This window comes from Dipodomys merriami, unplaced genomic scaffold (assembly GCF_024711535.1).
Source record: "Dipodomys merriami isolate MVZ:Mamm:240054 unplaced genomic scaffold, mDipMer1.0.p SCAF_2775, whole genome shotgun sequence".
In the NCBI taxonomy this organism is placed as follows: domain Eukaryota; kingdom Metazoa; phylum Chordata; class Mammalia; order Rodentia; family Heteromyidae; genus Dipodomys; species Dipodomys merriami.
In genome coordinates this window covers 2,712-22,283 of record NW_027204243.1, presented here as the reverse complement: position 1 = coordinate 22,283, position 19,572 = coordinate 2,712, and the positions used below count along the sequence as shown (strand labels likewise).

General features: G+C 44.9%; 1 long non-coding RNA gene across 2 annotated transcripts in view; it reads left to right on the top strand.

Moving 5' to 3' along the window:
* Positions 1-17,132, top strand: part of LOC138837871 (uncharacterized) — a 28,125-nt gene extending 10,993 nt beyond the window's left edge. For both annotated transcript variants that reach the window (XR_011375478.1, XR_011375477.1), the window contains 3 exons: positions 7,685-7,789; positions 15,983-16,130; positions 17,009-17,132. This is a non-coding gene — a long non-coding RNA (uncharacterized lncRNA). The remainder of the gene's footprint in view (positions 1-7,684; positions 7,790-15,982; positions 16,131-17,008) is intronic.
* The last annotated feature ends 2,440 nt before the right edge of the window (positions 17,133-19,572 follow it).

The window sequence follows — 19,572 nt, the reverse complement described above, 5'->3', positions numbered from 1 at the left end:
CATTTGAATACATACCTTAGGGTTCATTTCCCCATTACATCAACTTATCTGACTGTTTCTGCTTGACTCAGATATATACTAGTTATTGCAAATAAAGGAAACCATGGGACCTATGTTTCTTTGGGCCTGGCTTACTTCACTTAATATAATCTTTTCCAAGTCTTACCATATCCTAACAAATGGGGCAATGTCATTCTTTCTGATGGAGGCATAGAATTCCATTGTGTATATATACCACATTTTCTTGATCCATTCATCTGCTGAGGGGCATCTGGGTTGGTTCCATATCTTAGCTATGGTAAATAATGCTACAGTAAACATAGTTTCGCTAGTAGCTTTAGTGTGGTATTGTTTGTGAGCATTTGGGTAAATGCCCAAAAGTGGGAATGCTGGGTTATAGGAGAGGTCTATGTGGAGTCTTTTGAGGAACCTCCATACTACTATCCAAAGTGGTTGGACAAGTTTACACTCCCAAAAACAATGCAGTAAAGTTCCACTCCAGCATCTGTTGTTATTAGAGTTCTTGATTTTAGCCATCCTAACTGGGGTGAGGTGGTATCTCAATGTTGTTTTGATTTGCATTTCATTTATGGCTAGGGAGGTGTGTCAATTGGTCATGTGTCTATTGGCCATGTGTCTATTGGCCATACTTCTTTCCTCTTCAGAGAAGTTTCTCTTTAAGTCATTAGCCGACTTAATTGTTGGGCAGTTGTTTCTTTGAAGATTTGTTGTTGGGGGATTTAATTTTTTTTTTTTTGGGTCCGGTCATGGGGCCTGAACTCTGGGCCTGGGCGCTGTCCCTCAGCTCTTCAGCTCAAAGCTAGCGCTCTACCACTTGAGCCACAGCGCCACTTCCGGCTTTTTTCTTTTTGCTTATGTGGTGCTGAGGAATCGAACCCAGGGCCTCAGGCATGCAAGGCAAGCGCTTTAACCACTGAGCCACCTTCTCAGCCCCGGGGATTTAATTTTTTGAGTTCCAGGTATATTTTAGTTATGTGACCCTTGTCCGTTGTATGAAGACCTTCTCCCAATCCATGGGCTTTCTATTGATCTTGCTAGCTATGTCCTTTGCCATGCAGAAGCTCTGCAATTTCATGCACTCCCATTTGTCCAACCTTTCTTTGATTTGTTGAGTTTCTGGGTCTCTATTAAAAAAATTTGGACCCGTGCCAAGGAGACCTAGGGTTTCTCCTATTCTATCCTGTAATGTTTTCAGAGTGTCTGCTTTGACTCTGAGGTCTTTGATGCATTGGGAGTTGATTCTGTGCAGCATGATATATAAGGATCTAGCTTTAGTTTTCTACAAGTAGTTAACCAATTTTGCCAGCACCATTTACTGAAGAGGCTGTCTTTCTTCGATTCTATCTTTTTAGCTCCATTATTGAAGATTAGATGCCAAGCCTACATTTCTATGCTGTGTTTTTGCTGGCTTTAAGTACTCTGTTCTGGGTGTGAAGTTCTGGAATAGTTAGGATTTCCGTCTAGAACCATACATACATGGCAGTACTTTTGACCTTGTTCATCTGGTGAGACACAGGTTGGCTTTTCTAATGTGGAAAAAGGGATTTGTGTACTTGTCTGGGGGACAGCTGTGTGAGGGACAAGTTACAAATGGATGTTGAAGGGGGTTGTGGGATAGTGTGTACAATCAATAGAGAGGCAAGGCATGTATACTGTTCAAGACTGTCTGCACTGAGAATTGGGATATCTTGATAGAGATTCTGGGAGTCCCCTCAGAGGCCCCCAGGTGTCACCCCTTCTGCAGGGCACCATGCTTCAGCACAGTGCTTCCTTTCTCTTGGCTTTTCTCTGTTGAAGTCTCTAGGCCTCATGAGAAATAGCAAAGTACATTTTGTTCCCCTAGGGAAAAAAGATTACTGGGAGACCTGAGTCTAAAATATTAGAACCTTCTGAACATCCAGAGCCCAGTTTTAGCTCCACAAACTTTATGAATTAAAACATTACCCTTCCTTTCAGCACCAGGTGGAGAATCCTAGGAAGGAGCAGCAAGATACATGAGAGAGCATGGAGATATATTGGTGCCTGTGGATGGACGGGGCCTGGATGGACTTTGCCTATGGATAGGCCCTGCTTGATATGACTGTATTGGGACATGAGCAGAAATTCAGTATGTTTGGATATGATCCATCACTGGGTTATTTGTGTTCGCTTCTCCAGCGGCATTAGATTTCCACATAGCAAGTGCTTTTGTCTGATGCTGCCTCAGCTGACAAGCATGTAATAGGGAGGATTTCGGCACACCTGATTTTGCTATGTGTGCACAAGGGTCAGGAGGCTGAGCCTGCAAAGCAGCTGATGAGATTTGCAGCAGAAGGTGGGCTGTGACTTCTGTTGGATCAATGATCCAGCTCAGGATTATTTGGGGAATAGAGCACAGCTAACAGGTTGAGAATGTATTCCATTGAGAAGAAGCAATGCAGAACAAAAGAGGGCAAAGGATGGGCACCTTCCTGATAGGCAAGGTTGACACTGATGCTGAAAGACAGCTGAGAAGATGAAGCTAAGGACTCCTGAATTCCACATGGACCAGTCTCCAGTGAAGAGGGTGGATGGGAAGGGAAATAGTGTTATTTTCCTTATTTTCTCAGTCCTTTCCATTCCTTTCTTTTTGTTGTGGGTATGTATTTGTGAGTGTGTGCTGGTACTGGCACTTGAACTGGGTGATTTTCTCTGTGTCTCCTTTTCTCTCTCTTCTTTCTCCCCATTTCCTCTCTCCCCTTTTCCAGGTAACTTCCCTCCAGACTATTCATCTCTTCCTCTTCTTCCTCTTTTCCTATTCTCTTTCTTCTTCTCTTCATCTTCTCTTCCCTTCTCCCTTCCTCTGTCCTCATAAATCTGTCTTTTTCTTTCCTGCCTCTCTGTAGCGACCGTCTACTCGACCAGCGAGGAAAAACGACCACCACACCAGGAGTCTTCTCAGATCACGCTTTATTGGAGAGCCTTTTAGTTGTAGGAGAGCTTGGGCGCGAGAGAGCGTGCACCCGAAACACAGCCGCTTATATAGGAGAATCGGAACGCGGGTCTTTCTATTGTTGGTCGCCTGCCTTTCACCGTCACCAGGTGTCATGGGATTGGCTGGGGACTCTACCTGGCTCGCGCACGCGCACAGCCCAGGCGTCCCGCCAAGCACCGTCTGGGGTGGTTACCTCAAAGCTGCAAGGGAGTGGGCGGAGTCTCGCCTCGGCTCCCTACAGTTCCCCCTTCTTTGTTTTATGGCAACAGGTAAGAGTAGAGGTTGGGCCTCTGTCTAAGACATTAGGACCTTGCACTGGCCTTCGCCTGAGGGGCGCGCCTTCCCCAGTGATGACCAGGCCCGTCCGATGCCTTTTTTGCAGAGGTGGGATCTTGGGCATCAACCCACTTGCAACCCAGCATGCTCTTCTTGAGGAGATGAGAACCATCTCCTCAAGTGCAGTGCACTTGCCTTGCACCCTGTCCCAAATTGCAAATTGCATACCTGTCCCGGTGCAATGGGATCCCCTGATCCCTCGGGGTGCTAAGGCTATGCAGAATGGTAAGGCTTAACTGCCTCTTAGGGCCGACAGCCAAATCTGGGGTGAGGATCCACTCTCCAAAGCGGCTAATGCTTGCAAGATAACAACCTTGTCCCTTCTGGTTTGGGCTCGAAGGCGACAGACCAACCATAGGCAGACAACGCATCCTCCCAAGCAGCAGGCTAAAAACATTCCGACTCCCACCCGCTCTTTGGAAAAGGACACCGCAGAGGCAATCCAGTCAGTAAATTGTAACAGCCCACAGCATCATCGGTTTAGCTATCACAGGGATTGCTATTAGCACTGTTGCTAACAGCAGGAAGATCAGCTGCATCTTCAAGAGGGGGTTCTGTTGCAGTCTCCACCGGCCTGGTCAGTCTCATTGGCACCCAGTGAGGTACTTCTTGACTCTGTGGAAAAACATAAACAGCTCCCCTGGATCTCATTATTACCGGATCCGGTCCATACCATTTATTATTAATAACATCCTTCCACATAACCATGTCTTTAGTATCCATGGAGTCTCTTGTCATATGCCGATCTGCGGCAGACTGATCGTTGTCATTTAGAATTAAAAAATTAAGGGTAAAGAGCGCAAGAGAAAGTCTTTCCCTGGGGGACGCGGACTCAGCAATTCCCCCTTTTTGTTTTTGAAGCATTTCTTTTATGCTTCTATTAGCACTTTCCACTATACCTTGTCCTTGAGGATTGTAGGGCAATCCGGTGGTGTGGGCAACCTGCATTTGTGCGCAAAAGGCGCGAAAACCATGGGAAGTATAAGCAGGGCCATTATCCGTCTTAAGTCTAAGGGGCTTTCCCCAAGCTGCCCAAGCTTCTAAGCAGTGTATTCTGACGTGAGACACCTTTTCTCCTGCCAAAGGTGTGGCATGAATGACACCAGAAAAGGTGTCCACAGACACATGTAAATATTTCAACTTACCAAATTCCGTCAGATGAGTAACATCCATTTGCCATAGGGCGTTTGGTCTCAACCCCCTGGGGTTTACCCCCACATGGGGAGAATGAAGAAAGGTAACACAAGATTTACAGGCTTTAACAATATCTCTTGCCACATGCCTGGACAAATTATATCTTTTCCTAAGGGTATTAGCAGGTACATGATACAATCTATGAAAGTCTTTTGCCAATTCTACAGGATCAGCAGCAACCAGAGCCACAGCCCGAGTTGCCTGGTCCACCAAATCATTACACTTTGCCATCGGGCCCGGCAGCATAGAGTGGGTGCGAATATGTCCAATATAAAAAGGATGTTTTCTGGGCTGGGAAGTTGGCTCAGTGGTAGAGCGCTTGCCTTGCATGCCTGAGGCCCTGGGTTCGATTCCTCAGCACCACATAAGCAAAAAGAAAAAAGCCGGAAGTGGCGCTGTGGCTCAAGTGGTAGGGCACTAGCCTTGAGCTGAAGAGCTGAAGGACAGTGCTCAGGCCCAGAGTTCAGGCCCCACAACCGGACCAAAAAAAAAAAAAAAAAAAAAAAAAAGGATGTTTTCTGTTTAAGATAAGGGATTGAATCTGTAACAAAACATTAGAAATTGTACTGGCCTGCTTAACTGAAGCAGCAACTTCAAGAGAAGCAACGGCATTTACAACATATAATGAATCAGAAAATAAGTTAAAAGGTTGATCAAATCTTTTAAAAACTTCAAGCACAATTAAACATTCAACAGCCTGTGGGACATTCGGCCGAAAATTAAAGACTACCGGCTGTTTGTGTCCTTGAACAAAAAAGGCACCTTGTCCAGATTTTGATCCATCCGTAAAGATGGTTAGAGCATCAGCCAAGGGCTCCTTTGATGTGACAACAGGAAAATACACTAAATTTTTGTTAACTATGGCAAGCAGAGGATGCTTAGGATAATGATTATCAATTACATTTGGAAATGAGCAAACAAGAATTGCCCACATATCCACTGTGGCTGCTAAAATTTCAACTTGCTCACGGGTGTATGGAATAATTAATTTATCTGGAATTTTTGCAAAGTGCATCAAACAATACTTTATACCCAAAATTGCCTCTATTTTTATTTATTATTTTTTTTATTTTTATTTTTTTTCTCAGATCAAAATTGCCTGTTTAGCCACTAATTCAAGAAAATATTGAACAGTTTTTGCTCCCACAGAATCATAGCATTAATAGTTAGCCTTTGAAGCAAGGCAGTGGTATAATTGGCCGTCACTCCATAAGTCCGGACTGCCTCAACTAAATCCTTAAGCTGGAAGTAGGAAACCGGCTCAAGAATTCTCTCATTAGTAATGGGATTTTCAAAAACTGGAAAGGCTGCCGCTAACGGCGACCAGCCTTTTATAAAGTGACTCCGCCCCGCCGGCGGGCACGCCCGGGGGGCCTATGGGTGAGGGCCAGCTCTGTTTCCTCTTCCTGGCTGCTGCAGTACTCCCACCCCTAGGGGGCGCCACCCTCCATATCTGTCTGCCTCGTGCTACACCGCAGCCTCTTCTAACTCTTCACTATCAGCTGGATCGAGCTGCTCTCCCTCCTCCTCTAACATTTCTTCCTCTGAGTCACTCACAAGATTACTATATTCTTGGTCCCGCCCTTCCACATGTAGGGCTGAGAACCGGTTTGCTTTTAAAGAAGGGCACGGGGATCTCCTTGAGACCTCCTCCTCTCTGAAACCCTTCTCCTTTTGTGAGGGCTGCAGCCCCTCTTGCTTTAATTCTTTAGGATCCTTTTGTCTTTTTTCCCTTTTTCTTTTAGGCCTATTTTCCTCCCCCTTACTGTATGCTGACTCTGATAGACTATCCTGATGCCGTGTTAGTACTTTGCATCCTTCCTGGATTAAATCAAACCCTCCCTGGTCGAGGCAAGTGCGCACCATCAAAAAGACAAGCCACAAGGGAAGAAGCAATGCAAGCAACCAATAAATATCTAAATCTACAGTGAACAGCATACCGGGGGATATTTACCGATGTCTCCTCTCTGCGTGTTGAGTTCTGGCTCCAATTCGGCCTCTCGCGCGGGTCCCGTCCCAGGTTCGTTCCCGGGTTTCAGCACCAGTTGTAGCGACCGTCTACTCGACCAGCGAGGAAAAACGACCACCACACCAGGAGTCTTCTCAGATCATGCTTTATTGGAGAGCCTTTTAGTTGTAGGAGAGCTTGGGCGCGAGAGAGCGTGCACCCGAAACACAGCCGCTTATATAGGAGAATCGGAACGCGGGTCTTTCTATTGTTGGTCGCCTGCCTTTCACCGTCACCAGGTGTCATGGGATTGGCTGGGGACTCTACCTGGCTCGCGCACGCGCACAGCCCAGACATCCCGCCAAGCACCGTCTGGGGTGGTTACCTCAAAGCTGCAAGGGAGTGGGCGGAGTCTCGCCTCGGCTCCCTACACCTCTCTAGATCTTCTCTTTGAGTTTGAATGTTCATAACCAGTGCTGTACCACTTGAGTCACACCTCCAAGCCAGGATTTTTCTAGTTAATTGAAGATGAAGTCTGCCCAGGTTGGCTTTAACTGTGATCTTCGGGGTGTTAGCTTCTGGAAGAGTTAGGATTACAGGCATGATCCACCACCATCAGCAATGCTTTTGATCTTGTTAAACTGGTGTAGCACAGGATGGCTTCTCTGATGTGTAGTTATCTGAGGGACAGGTGTGTGAGGAACACCTTGAAAATGGTTGGGGGAAGGACAGGTGTGGTAGGCTGCTATGCCAAATGCACAGGTTGAGAAGTAGGTGCAAAATTGAAGGGTTTGAACACTGAGTGATGTCATATCTGGGTAGAGATTCTGTGAGTTCCCAGAGTCCCCCAGCTAACACCCAGAATTTGGGCATTGTTCTTCCTCTCCCCTTCAGTTCCCATGAGAAGGCTCTAAGCCTCATGGAAGAATAGCAGAGCCCTGTTTTTGTTCTTAGGGTATCAGAGTGCTGGTGAGCAGAATTCTGAACATCCAGAGCTCATTTTTTTCTTTTTATTTATTTATTTTTAAAATTTTTATTGGGAAAATACTGTACAGAGGTTTTACAATTACATGGGCAAGATGAGTACATTTCTTATCAAGCATTGTAGCCTCCTCCTTTGTTTCCCCTCCCCATCCCTTCCATCCTCCCCCCACCCTCATTCCCAATCCTCCCCCCCCACCAAATTTGAATCACATAAATGTATGAATTAAAATACTTTTCCTTCCTCTCAGCTAGAGGTGGAGAAATCTGTGAAGGAGCAAGAAGCCTAAGAAAGCATGAAGATATTGGATGGACCCTGCCTGGGATGAGTGCATCTGTACATGAGCAGAAGTTGGGTAAGATTGGATGTGATCCTCCACCCCTGGGCTATTAGTGTTGATTCAGCCAGGGACATTAGATCTGCACACAGAGGCAGTTGCTGAGGCTGATGCTGCCTTTGGTGACAAGTGTGTAATGGAGGAGTTAGGCCTTTGCTATGTGTGCACTGGGATCAGGAGGCTGAACCTGAAGAGAAGACTTGAAATTTGCAGCTAGAGCTGGGCTTGGGCCTCCTGGTGGATGAGGAGTCCAGGTCAGGGCTATTTGGGGTGCAGAATGAGATGGGATTCTGGTAAGAGAAGCACTGAGGGCCACAAGAGGACAAAGATGAGTACCTGGTAAATGACAGGATGCACACTAAACCTAAATGAGAAATGACAGGAGCTAGGTTATGAAAGGAGCTGAGGAATACTGAATTCCACATGGACCAGTGGTCAGTGAAGAGGGTAGGTGGAAGGAAGTACTTTTGATTTCCATGATTCCTCCATGCTTTTTTCCCCTTTTTCTTTTTGTGTGTATGCTTATGCTGGTACTTGGACGCTTGACCTCAGTGCTGTTTTCTTATTCTGTTTCCTTTTTTTCTCCTTCCTATCTTCCCTTTTCCCACATTCCCTCCTCTACCATCTTCTTCCCTTTTCTTTCTCCCATAACTTCTACTATTCTATTTCCCCTATCCCACTTCTTGTTCCTTTCATGCACACTTCCATTCTCTCTCCTTCACTTCCTGCTCATGAATTTGACTCTGACTCTCTCTGGTTTTTCCTCCCTCTTTCACGCTTTCTCCTTTTCAGCTGGCATGGTCATGTCTTGTTTACTATCATTTGAGTTACACCTCCAGACTTGCAAACCTCCAAATAGTCTGCAAACCTCCAAAGGGGAAGGCTTTGCCTTTTGCTTCCTTCCTCCTCTGCTTGCCTCTCCAGTGGCCTATCCTCAGGCCTCAGAGCTCTTCACAGGGTGTCCCTGCTCTGCTCTGCTCTGCTCTGCTCTGCTCTGCTCTGCTCTGGATGGAGCCTCTTGCTGTCTGTCTCTCCCCAGCCCCTACTCCTCAGAACAGACAGCCTATATATAGGCTGGGCCCCTCCCCCACTCCAACAGCTATAAAAGTTTCAACCTCCACTAATTGCCCTGCCCCCACGAAGCCCACTGTTCCATCCCTTCTTGACCCCCCCCTACAGCTAGGCCCAGGGGAACAATGAGCTCAGCATGTGGGGGGGAGGAGGATGCCTTTGGCCATGCTGTTTATTACACTACCATTACATGATAGCTCCCGGCCTGCATTTTTCTAGTTAAGTGAAGATGGAGTGTTCCCAGACAGGCTGCTGGGATAGTTAGGATGACAGGCAGCTCCTCCAGCATCAGGCAGTGCATTTGACTTTGTTAGTCTGCTGTGGCATACCTTGTTTTCTGTGTTGTTATGAAAGGGATTTGTGTGCTTATGTGAGGCACAGCTGTGTGAGTGAGACCTCAGAAATGGTTGTGGGAGAAAGGGGGTGGTGGGCTGGTAAACAAATTGACAGGGAGGGAGGGACATGTGCACTGTACAAGTGGATCAGCACTGAGTGTTAGCTTATCTTGGTAGAGACACAATGAGTCCCCAGAGTGGCCGCCAGCTGACACCCTTTCCCCAGAGCACCAGGCTTTGGGTATGGTGCTTTCCCTTGGCAGTTCCAAGGGAAAGACTATTGGCCTCATGGAAGAGTATACCCTAATTTTTATGCTGGGTGAACCACTGTGCTGGGGGAGCTGATGTTCAATAGTCAATCATTCTGAACACCAAGAGTGCATTTTTGGAATCACAAAGTGTATACGTTAAAATATAACCCCTTTGTTTCAGCTAAACATGGTGAAATATATGAAGGAAAAGGAGACCTGAGAAGGCATGGAGATATAGTGGTACCTGTGGATGGACGGGGCCTGGATGGACTCTGCCTATAGACACATCCTGCCTGGGCTAACTGTATTCCCACATGAACAGAAATTCAGGAAGATTAGATATGAGCCTTCACCACTGCGATATTTGTGTTGGTTTAGGCAGGACATTAGCTTTGCCCAGAGAGGCTATGTGGAGACTGATGCTGCCTTTAGGTGACAAGCATATGACGGGGAGGAATTGGGCAGACCTGGCCTTTGCTATGTGTACACTGGGAATAGCAGGCTGAGACTGTAGAGCAGACTGATGCGATTTTCAGCATGAGGAAGGCTGGGCTGTCATTGATCCAGCTCAGGGAAATTTGAGTAGCAGTGATTCCCTCAAAGAATGGATGGGATTCTAGTGAACGAAGCAATGAGGGCCACAAGAGGGCAAAGATGGGTACATGGTGAATGATAGGGTAGACAGCAATAATAAAGGAGAAATGATGAGATCCAGGTTATGAAGAGAGCTGAAGAATCTTAAATTCCATGTGGACCAGTGTTCAGTGAAGAGGATGGGTGGAAGAGAAGTACTCTTGATTTCACTATTTTCCCTTTTTCTTTGTTTGTGTGTGTGTATGTGAGTACGTGCTAGAGCTGGGGCTTGATGTCTGTGTAATTTTTCTTATTCTCTTTCTGTTTCTTTCACTTCACTCTCTCCCCTTTTTCCTCCTTTCCCCCCATCATCTCTCTTCCCTCCTCTTCTAACCTATACCATCTCCTCCTCTACTTCCCCTTTTTCTCATCTTCCTCTCCTCTCTCCTTTCCATTACCTCTCTTTCTCTCTTCCTGTTCATGAATCTTTCTAAGACTGTTTGTTCACAAAAGGCTAGAACTCCACCACTTAGAGCCACAGTTCCACTTGGTTTTCTGATGGTTAATTAGAAATGTCTCACTTTCCTGCCAGGGCTGGCTTTGAACCAGGTCCTCAGAGCTCATCCTCCTGAGTCGCTAAGATTTCAGATGTGGGCCACCAGAACCCAGCCAGAGGTGAACTTTTGGTTCAATCCTGACCTCCTGCACATGAACTGCAACACAGGAGTGCTTTTCCGTCACACTTCCATTCAACATTCCACATTCCTCTTTCTCTCATGCAACATTCTCCTCTTCTTTTTTGTGCCTTTCTTCAAAGTCACCTAAATCTAATTATTAGGTCCTCTCTCAATTTTCCAAAGCACTAGCTAGCATTCCCATTCACTAGCATCCCCTTTCTTGTAGCTATTTGCTAGAATGTAAAAGCTTTGGCCCTAAGTGGCTTTGGTATTTCTTGAGAAAATTTCTAGCAATTTGTAGTTATCCTAAACACTGTACTGAATGAATGAAAACATTATTCTATTGGTGATAGAAAGTTTGAGTTTTAAGCGCAATTTTTCTAGAATCTGATCACAGCCTAAACTGCCACTGGAAACATCCCTGAAAATTTCTTAGAGGTGGTATTTTCCTTTCCAGGCATTCCATCAGAAGTCTCACTTTATTCTGAATATACAAGTCTGCCAATGCCATGAAAAACTAGTTGGTTTCAACCTACTCAGTGAGAGGGGGCAGGGTGGGGGAACGAGTTTTATTACCACCCTCCTCCTCCTCGTCCTCCTCGTCCTCCTCGTCCTCCTCGTCCTCCTCGTCCTCCTCCTCATCCTCCTCCTGCTCCTCCTCCTCCTCCTCCTCCTCCTTCTTCTTCTTCCTGGGGTTTGAACTCATGGCTTGAGCAATGTCACTGAGCTTCTTTTGCTTAAGGCTAGCACTCTACCTCTTGAGCCACAGTGCCACTTCCAGCTTTTACTGTTGATGTGGTACTGAAGAGTTGAATCCAGAGCTTCATGCAGGCTAGGCAAGCACTCTACCACTAAGCCACATTCCTAGCCCATCACTACTTCTATTCTACCATATCTATGCTGTTTTCCTGCACCAGGATTTTCTGTGTGTGTGTTAGTCAATGTTGTGGTTTGAACTCAAAGTGTGAACTCTGTCCCTTCACTTATTTTTTTTAACTTTTATTGTAAAGAGGCTATACAGAGGAGTTAGAGTTACATGAGTAAGGTAATGAGTTCATTTCTTTTTTTTTTTTTTAATTTTTTAAATTAATTTTGGTCCGTTCGTGGGGCCTGAACTCTGGGCCTCGACGCTGTCCCTCAGCTCTTCAGCTCAAGGCTAGTGCTCTACCACTTGAGCCACAGTGCCACTTCCAGCTTTTTTCTTTCTGCTTATGTGGTGCTGAGGAGTCGAACCCAGGGCCTTGAGCATGCAGGGCAAGCGCTCTACCACTGAGCCACTTTCCCAGCCCATGAGGTCATTATTTGTCAAACATTTTAACACCTTTTTTTTCAAGTTTTTAATTTTTTAATTGAGATTAAGTGATTACATACATTTCATAAAATCCACAGTATTGTGGGATAGAGATACTTAAAGTCACAAACACTTTTTAACCTTCATGAGGCGCATTGTCATTATCATGGTCTATAAGGTTTATGGTCTCTACAAACTTGACTTAAATTTTATTGAGTAGCTTTGTATATGTGGTCATCAAAGAGATTATTTTGTAGTTCTCTTTTTTTGTTGGATCTTTGCCTAGTTTGGAGATGAGTGTGATACTGGCTGTTTATTGAGTGGTAAGGACTTTCCTGTCCAGGCTGTCTTTGAACTATGATCCTCAGATCTCAGTCTCCTGAGTAGCCCAGCTCAAATTATGGGGTTTTGTTTGTTTGTTTGTTTACTTGTCAGTTGTATACCCTAGACTCTGTCCCTGAACTCTTTTTCCTCAAGGCGAGGGCTCTCCACTTGAGCCATTGTACCACTTCTGGTTCTCTGGTAGTTTATTAAAGATAAGATTCTCATGGACATTCCTGCCTGTGCTGGCTTTGAACCATGATCCTCAGATCTCTGCTTTCTGAGTAGTTAGGATTACCGGCGTGAACCACCAATGCCTGGCTCATGATATAGTTTTGATAGTGAAAAGATCCTGTCCAGAAGTCAAGATGGCCTTCACTGGTCCTGGCTCTGCCGTCTTCTTCAATCTTGAAAATTTTTCAAGATTTTCTTGACTGTTTTCAAAATTATATGCCACTTCTATTTTATCGATTGTTTTTCTACTTAGTCTTGTCTGAAGTTTTATCATGAGTTGACTTGGGTCTTGCATGGTTGAAAAGCTGTCATGAAGTGACACTGTGTGCCTCCCACTGCATCCCACCAGGTGGCTGGGGACATCAGTTTGTCCCAGCAGTGAAGTAGGTAATTTTTTTTGGGGGGGGTCCAGTCGTGGAGCCTGAACTCTGGGCCTGGGTGCTGTCCCTCAGCTCTTCAGCTTAAGGCTAGCACTCTACCACTTGAGCCACAGTGCCACTTCCGGCTTTTTCTTATGTGGTGCTGAGGAATCGAACCCAGGGCCTTGAGCATGCAAGGCAAGCGCTCTACCACTGAGCCACCTTCCCAGCCCCTGAAGTCGGTAATTTTGATCACTTGAAGATAGCCAAATTTGCCTGTTTTTCTACTGTAAAAATTCTCCTCTCCCTTTGTGACTGAGTGATGTGTGGGAAAACACATAAGGCTGTGGAAATATACCATTCCTCACACCACTGACAGTTTACTTATGTATTTACATATTTATTCATATCTGAACTGGCTAAGGGATTCCTGTTGAATGCATTGGGTTGTAATTCCACTCCTGTCATGGTTTTGATGTGCAAATGGTTCCAGACTTGGCCAGTGGGAGCTCCTTCTAAAAGACTTTTATTAGTGCTTTAATTTAATTTTTTTTGCCAATCCTGGGGCTTGAACTCAGGGCCTGGGGGCACTATCCTTGAGCTTCTTTTGCTTAAGGCTAGCACTTTACCTCTTGAGCCACAGTGCCACTTCCAGCTTTTCCTCTTTATGCATTGAAGAACCCAGGGCTTCATGGATGCTAGGCAAGCACTCTACCCCTAAGCCCTCATAAGTTCTTTTGTTCTTCACTAATACTCAAGATTGATGTTTATTTAGTACCTTCCATGCTCTGGCCTTTGAATAAACTATTATCCCAGGAGCTGTGGCTGGTTGGCATTTAGAAACCAACATCTTTTCTTTTGAGATATTATTGTTCCTAGGCCCTTTTGGAGAAGACAACTGGAAAATATATAAAATTAATATACAAAATACATGTATGCATGTATGTGGGTGTGCATTGATATATACAACTACATACATGTATATTTACACATACACACATTTAAATTTATATTAATTTCTTTTAGTAGTACAGAAATGTAAACTCAGTGCCTCTTGCTTGCTTCGCTTGTTTCCTAGTAATTGAGCCACCCTTTAAGCCCTGCTTTTTGCTGGTTGGTTTGGAGGTGAAGTCTAATAAACTTTCCTGCCTGGACTAGTCTCAAACTTCAGTGTTCAAGCTCTTAACCTCCTGAGTTTCTCAACTTCTTATTGGTACACCAATCTATGTATACTCAAAATCATGAGTTCACACTGACACCTCCAATTGCAATCTCACCCCAAATATTCTTCCAGGATTTTTTTTCTTTTCCATATTTGTAACTACCAAGAAACCCATTACCCTTGATAGGATGACTTACTGAGTCATTTATTCTGTTTGTAAACAATCTCCTGTGATTGCCTGTGATGTTGTAAAATAATGTATTTGGCATTTTTCCATGGTTCCTGACATAGAAATCCAAAAACACTCATGCTTTCCGGAGTAACAGGGGTGGTAGTACGATCTTTAGTTCTACTACTTGGTCATTGACCCTGGGTGCTCAATCAGAGCTCCTAAGACCTTAGTAATTTCCTGAGTTGTAGTAGCATCTGACCCAGAGCTATGAATCCTTTGGAATTTCCTGTCACAAAAGCATGTTCTAAGAGGTGCAACCCTTGATGTACACCTGGATAGGCTCAGGATGGGAGATGATCTTTTTATGATGGACTGGTAGTGCAAACCTTTAATCCCAGCATTTAGAAGGATAATGCAGAAGGGTCTTGAGTTCAAGGCAGGCTTGGGCTACAGTAAAACCATCTTTTAAAAAATCAGATTTAATAGGTACATTATTTGGGGATTAGCTCCAAATTTGTTTTTTGGTTTCATGAAATTTTGTTATGTCTGTTAAATTTATACTTGCCAAGAGATTCAAACTTGCCTGATCAGCCCATTCTCTCTCTATTGCTCTGTCTCTATCTGTCTGTCTCTCTGTCTGTGTCTTTCTGTCTCTCTGTCCCCCTGTCTCTGTGTCTGTCTGTCTGTCTCTCTCTCCCTGTCTCTGGTCGATGTCCTCATGGTTACCACATGGTTTCCAAGGTACCAGTAGCAGCATCCTCCCATGTGCCCAGTGTCCTTGGCAATGGTCCGCTAGGCCTCATGGAAGAGTAGTAGTAGAGTCCACCAAGCTCTCACAGAGACTTGATTCTTGTGAATATTTATCAGTCCCTTACACACTAGTTCATTCATTTCAGGAGGCATGACTAGTGCTGTGAGCCCAGCATACCTGGCATAGTCTCCGTGTAACACACTCAGGCCAAGTGCCTGGTGCTAAAGGATTCTGCAGCCGAGTTTCTGGTCAAAGTAAATCTGACACTGAGCTGGCCTTCCCAGGCTGAAAGACAAGTGGAAAAATAGCCTGAAGGTATCTTTACCTTCAGAGGTGGTAGGGGTTGCAGCTTGATCACATGGTGACTTCATCCGACAACCTTTTACCTTTGTCCTTTGAGGTGTTTTTGTTCCAAATGCTACAGCAGGTAATCACATTACCTTCCATGTATGTTTCTTGTCTGTTTATATACTTATTTGTTTTTTTTTACATTTGAGCTGAAGCCCATAGATCTGAGGGTCAGGAGGCATCCTGGACTCTGCTTCTCCTACTGTGGGCTCTAGATGACTGGGTCCAACTTTTCTTGAGCACACTCGTTATACTGGTTAGGTTGGAGCATAAGTGCAAGTCTTCATTGGGAAAGAAGAGGGACCTGTCTCCATGTACCATGTCAGTGGTTTTCTGCCCCACTTTCCTCCATTTCAATGCAGTTTCTTCTGTGTTTGTTTTCGCTATAATCCTCCACTCATCAGTATCCCAACATCCATCATCCAGGAGGACCCGATTTCACACTTATTGGCTCACAGTGGTAAAAGATAAAACATATATTTGAAAGACCCTAATGCATACACCCTGAAGTCATTATTGCAACTTCCTCTGTTAGCCCAATTTTTCTCCTCAAGTAAACAGAGTGTTGTGAGTGCTGAGTTTCACATATGAGACCACTGTGAACATGTACAGCCTATTTTTGGAATCACAAAGTATATTAATTAAAATATTTCCTCTTCCTTTCAGTGAGAGCTGGAGAAACCTCTGAAAGAGCAGGAGACCTAAGAGAACATGGAGGTATAGTGGTGCCTGTGGATGGAACAGGCCTCTGTGGACTTGGTCTGAGGATGGACCCTGCCTGGGATGACTACTTCTGGACATGAGTGGCGATTCAGTAAGATAGGATGTGACCCTCCACCACTGGGTTATTTGTGTTGGTTCATCCAGGGCCATTAGATTTTCACACAGAGGAAGTGCTGAGGGCTGATGCTGTCTTGGGTGACAAGTGTGTGATGGGAAGGACTTGGGCACAGCTGGATTTTGCTCTGTGGACACTGGGGTCAGGAGGCTGAGCCTGCAGAGCTGACTGATGATATTTGTAGCAAGAGGAGGGCTGGGTCTCCTGGTGGACAAGTGCAGTTCAGGATTATTTGGGGAGCTCCTCAAAGAATGTGGTGGGATTCTGATGATAGAAGCAGTGAGGCCTAAAGAGGGTAAAGGATAGGCACCTGGTGAATGACAGGGTTAACATTAATGCTGGAGGAGAACTGAGAGGCGGAAGGTCATGAAGGGAGCTGAGGAATCCTGAACTACTCATGGTCCAGTGTTCAGTGAAGAGGGTACGTGGGGAGGGAAGTAATGTTAAATTCCATGATGTTTCCATGCCTTATATTTTTTTCCTTTTGTTTCTTGGTTGTGTGTATGTGTTTGTGAGTGTGTGCTGGTACCAAGGCTTTATCTCAGTGCTTTTTTCCTTAATTCTCTTTCTGTTTCCTTTTCCCTCAATTTTCTCTTTCATCTTTCCCCACCTTTCCCCCTCTCTACCATCTCTCATTCCTCCTCTTCCTCTACCTCATACTGTCTCTTAGTCTACTTTTCCTTCCCCTCATCTTCCTCTTTTCTTACCTCACTTTTTCTTCCTGTTCTTAAATCTGTCTCTAACTCTGTCCATTTCTCTGTCTCAGTCTTTCTTTTTCTTTCTCTCTTTCAATTTGCATGTTCATGCCTGGTGATCTTCACTTGAGTCACACCTCCATGTCTGTATTTTTCTAGTTAATTGAAGATGGAGTCTTCTCAGACTGGCTGTAACTGCAATCCAGGTATCAGCTTCTAGGATAGTTAGGATTACAGAGCCTCCAGCATCAGGCAATGCACTTGACTTTGCTCATCTCCTGTGGCACAGGTTGGTGTCTCTGTTGTTATGAAAGGGATTTGTGTACTTATCTGTCACTGACACACAGCTTTGTCAGTGACACATTAAAAATGGGTGTGGAAGTTAGGTGGTGTTAGTCTGCTGTGCAGAATGGACAGGGAGAGGACATGTATAGTGTAAGTGTATCAACTATCAACACCCTTAGAATATCAGAACATGTGCACACTCAAGGACATGTGCACCCCCATTTCCTAGTGAAACAGCATGATTGAATAGCAGCTTCCTTCTATCTTTACCAAGATGTCTCAGAAGCACACAAGCAGATGGCTGCTCAGGAATTCCTCTGGAAATCAGCCTCCTTCAAACCCAACCTGATGTGCACGTCGAGAGGGAATTAGGAAGGAAAATGTGCTCTTTTCTTCCTTCAAGTTCAGCTCTCAATGCAGAGCTAGATGTGTCAGAAATGATCTCCTCTTAGTGATGTAGAGACTTCCAGGAGACAAGGCCTTGCTGCCCCAATAAGTGCAGCTGAGGCTCAGAGTGAGGGAGTGGACTTCAATTCACATCTGTGGGTTTGGCTTATGAGGCTAGTGTCTTGTATTCCTAGTGCAGTAGAGAGTGTGCCTCATTGCCGCTGTGATTTCAGTGTTGGGTTGCATTGTGGAGATTGGGGAAAGGGGCAGTATGCCAAGCAGGAGGCAAGTCATTTTATGATTCCATGCCAGCCTTGTCTTAAGGGGCAAGATGAGTTTTCTGTCCAAAACTCAGGTCTACCTTTGACTTTTCAATGGATGGTCTGATGCACAGGCATGCTAGAACACCTTTATGGAACAGCTGCAGTTCATTTGGCTCAGCAGGTGAAGGAGACAGGACCAAAAGTTGGCCCAGAGAATGAGGCTACCACCGCTTAGCCAGAATATCACACAGACCATTATGAAGGCTTCTAGCCAGCAGGACTGGATCAGGGCTGGAGGAAAGACTTGGAAGAACTGAAGAGGGAGGAGCCAATGTGGGATGGAAAGGCTTCCCAGAGGAGGAGCAGGGGAGCTGGTGTGTGCATTCCATCTCCATGTGTGAGATTGAGGCACAAAAGGCTTCAGGCAAAGGATAAGGAAACACAGGTGAGGAGACCATGAGGCAAGGGTGAGAAGGGCTGTGGAGGGGAATCTTGAGAAAGTAGTGGGAAAGAGCTTTGACCATGTGCAGCAAGATACTTGTCAAATAAGTGTGTGAGGGAATCAGTAGGCCTTCATTCAATGGATATTTACTGAGTGACCACAGGGTGAGAGACATCATGCTGAAGACTTACACAATGCTGGGAATAGCACAAAAGTATCTCTCCTTGTGAGTTTTAACTCAAGCATGGAGAATGACATTACCCAGATTTACAAAAGTAATAAACAGAATACATCAGAAGGAAGATGTAAGGAAGAAAGAATGAGTAGGATGAGTAGTGGGAATACTGTGTGTTTGTATGCTTGTGTGTGTGTGCATGCATGTGCATAAGGTTGTATTTTTGAGCAGGGTATCATAAAGTAGACCTTTTTGGTGGGGGGGTGAGGATGGGACAGTATGTGGGAGTGAGCAGCTGGGTGTCTGGGGAAGAGCATTCTAGGCAGTAGAAATAGTAGCTACTTGAGAGAATGAGTTAGGAATGTCATTTGTGTCCAGGATTTGGAGATTAGCCAAAGTAAAAAAATGAAAGAATGAAAAGAAAGGAATGAAGAAAAGAAGGGAGAAAGGAAGCCTGGCATAGGTGGCTCCAACCTTTAATCCTAACTAGTCAGGAAGCTAAGTCCTGAACATCGTGGTTCTCAGCCAACTCAGGCAGGAAAGTTCATGAGACTCTTATCTCCAACAAGTTACTTAGAAAAAGCCAGAAATTGCCCTGTGGCTCAAATGGTATAGAGCATTAGTCTTGAGCACAAAGAGTCTCAGGGACAGTGCCCTGGTCCTGAATTCAAGCTCCAGGACTGGCAAAGAAAAAAGAAAGGGAAAAGAGAAGAGAGAAAGTAAAAAAGATTGGTGAAAAAAAAGTTTTAGAATCAAAGGAACTTTTCAGTCTGATCCAATCTGATCATACATTACTGTAGTTTTAAAGAGAAGTAGTGTTTGCCCAGAGTTTTGTAGTTAGTGACCATCAGCGTTCAGGATTATAGAGTACACTTTTAACTTTTAATCCACTATTTTCTCTGAGAATATTTCTCAGTTTAATGCTTCCATTGGTCCCAAAATAGATGACATTATATATTGCTCTGCTTATGCATTATAGTTTTGTGCTCAGCTTTATTTATTTATTTTTTGTCGATCATGATCTCTGGGCCTGAGCGCTGTCCCTCAGCTCTTCAGCTCAAGGCTCTACCACTTGAGCTAAGGGCACCACTTCTGGTTTTCTGGTGATTTGTTGGAGATAAGAGTTTCACGGACTTTCCTACCCAGGCTGGCTTTGAATCACAATCCTCAG